Genomic DNA, 6,178 nt, shown 5'->3' with positions numbered 1-6,178 from the left:
GTTTACAGGAGACACTGGATCTTTGCTCTGATTCTGACTGTGTTGATAGAAAATTGCTGAAAGCAGCAGAGACTGACTGGAACCTTCTACTGACCTCAGAGTCTNAGCAAAACCCTGGCTTCATGTTCTCAGTGCAGAAACCAACGGGTAACGTCATGGTAGCTACGTCCATCTTTTATATTGTCTATGGCCGCGACGCGCGGCTCCCACAGCCGCCACACACACACACACACACACACACACACACACACACACACACACACACAAAATCCTGCCTTCCCATACACCCACGTGTTCGTCTGTTCATTGGCTACAAGTTTACAGAGAGTGTCTGCAACCTGACTCGTTGAATCTACAAGGGTGGGACTTGTGCGTACCGGGTTGACTGTCTGAGACACTCCATTGGCCCTTCAGACTGTCACTCACCCCCAAAGCCCTCCTATTGGCCAAACTAGGTGTCAATCAAACGCTGAGCCGTCCGTCTAGCTGACTGTAGCGCTTTCAGCGCGATCTGAAATAGATTCAGCCTGATTTTTCCAGAAGAAATGAATAAAACAGCCGGAGCGGATCTGAAGCTGGGACGACATTAATGCAGACTTTGTGCTTTTGAGGATCTAATGCGTTTTACGGACCGAATTATTTTACGGGATATGTTGACTGGTTGTGTCCGGACAGAATGAGACCAAGCTGGTGAGGAATGAGCGATGTTTGAGCTGCAGAGAGCCTTCAAAAGTAAGAAAAGATTTTAACATTTTGCTTGTCTGTACAAAAAGCTCTTTGTGTCAACGTTGTGGTTGCTGCAGGTCAAAAAGGTTTATATCATCGGAAAGAGGAGACTCTGAGGTTCCATTTGATGTGTATGTTGTCGGGAAACGTGATTGTGGAGCATGCGCACATCTGGCTGTAATGTTTTTGGAAAGTTGTCACGTCCTGCCGGCGGGATGTGGGACCGGTAAGGGGTTTCGAGCTTTTAGACATTTGAGAGTTTCCTCAATGTTAATGCGCCAAAAAAAAGGAAAGAAAAAATGAAAAAATAGTGGTTGTTCACGAGTCCCAAAACATGAGTCCGAGTCTAGTCTGAAGTCTCTGTGTGTGGGACTTAAGTAAACTCGAGGCCCCATCTCTGCATACTGTGAAGGGAAAGTTTTATAATCATGTGTCAGTGTTCACTCACCTCCTCTGGAAACAGTCAGAATCCTCAGAAACATCCCCAGAAACACAGAAAACTTCCTCCTGATCATAATCCTGCTTCTTGTCTTGTTTCAGAGCAGATCTGGACGCTAAAGACTGAACTTTAGATTCCTGCTGTCGAGGAGAGACGATCAGTCCTGATGCAACATGAAAGAACTGGAAGAATAAGCAGGTGAAGCCTGTTTATATACAGAGAGGTGACTGCATTTACATGTCTGTCATGTGATACACCTGAACATCAGGTCACGCCCAGCATCCTGATGTGTCATGTGCAAGGAACAAAAACAAACCTACAACCACCAGTTCCAGTCAACCGAGTTTAAATAAGGGCGTGTCTATCTTTGTTTGCATATCTGTTGCATATCTGTGAGCCGTCTGTTACGGTTCCAGGCAGGTTTTAACCTGCTGTGGGTAAAACTGAAAGTAAACAAGAGACTCTGGAACACTGTGGACTCTAAGACACGATATTATTTCTGACATTTTGTGTGCTGTAAAGTTTCTGTGTCAGGCTTTCTGACAGTTACAAATAAGTTTAATGTTGCTTCACATCAACATTAAATTAATGCAATGATAATAAAAAACAAAAACTCAGGCTCAGACTTCACTCTCTGCCAGATCGTCAGTCTTGTTTTCATGCCTCCACCAGATTCCCAGCATTGTTCTCCACTCAGCTCTGAAAATCTCTCTTTCCTCTCATTGTTCCACTGGCATTTATAAAACCAGTCAGTCAGTCAGTCAATCAATCAGTACCATCACAAGTTGGAGATGTGTATAAAAAAAAAAAAAGAAAAAGGTAGCACAAGGACAGCAAGTGAAACAAATAAAATAAAGGACTTCTGTTGTTTGACTCATTTAGAAACATTATAATTTTGGGAGACCTTTAAAACTCTGACAAGATACAAACAGTAAAGCTGTATGACACAAAAAGTGATGTTTTTGATGGTACGTTTCCAACCAATTATACAGTTTAGTCTCCAACAGCTGGATGGAAAGAAGCTGTGGCCTTCAGTGTCATGACTGCAGATTACATCAGTGTGTCCTCTGGGTTCTAGGGGTCACACGATGTGTTTTATCAGGACCAATATCAAGGAGACAGATAACTGAATGGTGAAAATGAAAATCCTCTTGTCATAATTTAGCCCAAATATTTTACAGAACTTAGTTTTGGGTACCAGACAACAAAAAGGTCAACTCTGCAGAAAGTCTGAGGTAGTGGAGCAGCACTGCTGTCTGAAATGACATCCGTTTATGCAGGCCTACGAATGAAAACAGCAAACAGTTGGTGAGATGTTGACCACAAGTAAATACAATATAAAAATATACAGTCTATGTCTGGATGTCAATACTTTTCCTTTGTTAGCTGCTGCGTGCTGCAGCTGCTGCCGTTACCCCATTATTACCTCAGTAGTACTGCTAGGTAGCATTACCTGAACGTAGTGTGTGTGTGTGTGTGTGTGTGAGAGCAGCTGCAGATGATGCAGGTTTATCGGTTTCCAGTCAGTACAGATGAATCTAGACACAATAAACTGTTGAAGTTGTTTGTCTTGGTGGTGAATTTGGAAATTACTGTTCATTGAAAAGGACNGTTTCCTGGACAACACGACTGCAGCTACCTGCACTGAGCTCAGATTCATCAGACACGCTGCTGCTCAAGCTCACACAAACAGTCTCACATTTACACCAATATTGTGTATCCAGTGAACCAACTGGTCTGTGGTGAGGAACACTGACACCTAATGATTGTGTCTCCAGCCTGGTCTGACGCCAGCCTCATTATCAGTCTGCAAAGATTTACATACTGTAAATTCCGGACGAACGAGCGCACCTGACTATAAGCCACACCCACTAACTTAAAAGGAAAACAAGTTTTGTACATATATAGGCCGCACTTGTCTAAAAGCTGCAGGTCTCCACGTTGTAACATCTAATCAAATCAAATAAAATCAAGTTTATTGCCATTTTGTTGAACATACAACAGCAGTACAAACAGGATGAGAGAGCATTTCTTCAGGAACCCAAAACTACAAGTAGTTAAATAAAGAAGTGTCTGCATATCGAGATCAGCAGTTCAGCATTCTGACAGCTTGTGGAATGACGCTGTTGAAGCTGTTGATCAGTCTGAAAGGTTCTTCCATAAATGCTCCGGAAACGTTTTCCTAATGACAGCAGTTCAAACAGTTTATGGGGAGGGTGTGAGGAGTCCTGACAATGTTCAGTGTCCTGCTCCTGCAGTGGCTCTGGAAAAGCTCAAAGCTAGCTGCCTGTCTGTCTGTCTGTCCGATATTGTCCCCTCCAGCTGTATGTCATGGAGCCATGTTTCTGTTCAAGCAAACACACAGCAGTCCCTCCACTCTCTGCGGGTTTCTCTCAGCAAACGTAGCCCGTCCAGCTTGTTGTGGAGGGAGCGGACATTGGAGAGTAGGAGGACGGTCCTGCTGGTCTGGAGGGGTTAGCCTTTAGCCTAGCATGGATCCTGGCTCTCTTCCTCCTCCTTTGTTTATGTTTGTACTGTTTGCACTTCCTTCTCTCTCGGGTAACTGCCTGCATAGTCTTTGATCGGACTTTGTGTTGGTGTTGTATGTCCACATCACAACCGGCCGCTGCAATTTTAGTGACATTCATTGCCTTGATGTTCAGCAAAGTCTCTCAGCTGTAAGTTTTGCAGAATGAATGTCTGGGAGAGACAAGACACTCAAAACTTTCACTCTCGCTGTCTCCTGAAGGAGCCACTGCGTCCATGTGCGCAGCCATCTCTATGGAAACATAACATGAAATATTTACAAAAAAAGATGTTACACAAATTATTTTTTTAAACTTTTATTTAAATACGTACCAGTAAAAGACACAAATACGTACCACAAATGCTTTTTTCCAAACCGTACCTGTAACACAGCTGCTGGTTTGGATTTAAAAATTAGATCCTGAGATAGAAACAAGCATCTGCATGGTTTTATCTGACAACACACAGTGTGATTACTGATCCACCCTGATGCTGTTTGCTGATGTGTAGAGCATCAGATCAGCAGAAAAGCAGCACAGTCACAGGAAATAATCACTATTAATGTTGGGCAGAAAAATCTCACTCTCATATTATTTTTCAGAGCGTTCAGTCGTCGCTAACAGCAGCATGAAGCTAATTAGATGTCTGAGTTTAGTGACCAGACAACCAGCTTCATGTCCCCGTTTCAGACTCTTTACTACCAATACTCAAGTCGAGTCACTTGTAATGACAAATGTAATTAATATAACAAGCATATGAATTCACTAAACAAGTTGTAAGGCTATCACCTTATAGTATTATGTGAAATCTAAATTTACCAGACTAAATTAAATATTAATAAAAAGATCCTACAATATTAAGTCCAGAAAAACTTCTGACAAATTAAAACATTAAATATAAGACCATTAAATATCATATAATAGAAATTAACACGACCAACCTACATGATAGGGTTAATACTATAATAAATGTAGTAAAACTATTAATATATTTAATTGTGGAGTTTTTCTTGTTAACTGAACGTGTCAGAATAAAGTCTGACTTCTTTCCTTCCAGCTGAATACGGTTTGAACCATTTACTTTACATGTATTTTAACCAGGGTCAGCTAAGTCCTCCTGCTGTAAACCTGCTAGCTAACAGCTAACTCGGTGAAGCTGACTGAGTTAGTCAACAGCTAGAAAGTCTCTCACACATGTTGACTCTGTTTGTGTCCTAAAATCCAACTGTCAGCTCCACAAACAGCCGCTGTAGCCGCAATCTGACTGAAGAGATGTTAGCTAACCTAGCTAACCCTGATTTCCGGCCGTTAGCCAGCTCGCTCGTCATAAAGCCACCTGAATGAGTTCAGTTTATCACAGTCAAACTTTATTGAGCCTTCCTGGATTAAAACACCATCTTCCTCACCTCCGTCTCCTTCGGTTCTCCTCCAACAAGCGGCTCCATGTTCTCGTCCTCCTTCTTTTCCTCCCGCCGTCTCTCCGTCGAAGCTTCCAGAAGCCGTTAGCTGCGGCGCTCAGTGCGCCTGCGCACACAGACCGCTTTCCGGGTTTGAAGAGGAGCTGCTACACAAGGTGGCGCTGGCTCCGCCGCACCGGAATCCACGTTTATGTAGAAACAGAAGACAGAGCAGAGGAGTTGTTAGGATCTGGACACAGTGGAGGCTCAGGCAACAAGTCTTTACAGTTCAACCAGCGTCTACTGGTTCCACAGTCACATCAGTAGAAAGTGTGAGACCCTGTGCTGGAGGCAAAGTCAGCTCATCCCACTTTGTTTGTGTGCTCAGTCTATGTTCCACTGAATGGAGCCCACTTGTGTCTCTGATCCATTGTGTGATTTTGGAGCTTAAATGTCTGACCAGAATGACAGATGAGGGGATGTGGGAGTATTTGGATTCTTCTTCTCCTTTTTGTTCCATAGAACCATGAAACACTCGGGGCTGTCTCCTGGGAAGTCCAGGCCTGAAGACACCACTGCTACAGTTCAGTCTCTCCCTCCACACAACCTGTAAGGCGATGAAACATGAAACCTTCACAGGCTTCACTCATGTCAACACACCAAACTTTTCCTACAAAGTCTCACTTTGGCTTCGATTCACTGAGTTCTGCTGTAAGCTACAAGCCTTGTTTTTCAGCCCGTAGTTGTTCAGTTTGAAGGTGAAGTTGGCAGAATTTACTGTGAGCATCTCCTTGTTTTATTATTTTGATGGTTGACGGAATAATGTTGCATTAGCTTCATGATGTAATTTAAACTCAAATTTCATTTAAAACTAAATTCTTGTTGAGGTCACTTCATGAAAACTGCTTGATTACATTTCTCTTCACCTTCATTTCAAGATTTCAAGTCTCCTCATCGACCTGCTAAACACTGCAGCATTTTCCATCCATCCATTTTCTATACACCGCTTAATCCTCATTAGGGTCGCGGGGGGGCTGGAGCCTATCCCAGCCGACTTAGGGCGAAGGCAGGGGACACCCTGGACAGGTCGC

The sequence above is a fragment of the Stegastes partitus genome, unplaced genomic scaffold, assembly GCF_000690725.1.
Source record: "Stegastes partitus isolate 25-593 unplaced genomic scaffold, Stegastes_partitus-1.0.2 Scaffold143, whole genome shotgun sequence".
Classification (NCBI taxonomy): Eukaryota; Metazoa; Chordata; class Actinopteri; family Pomacentridae; genus Stegastes; species Stegastes partitus.
This window is presented reverse-complemented; position numbering follows the sequence as displayed.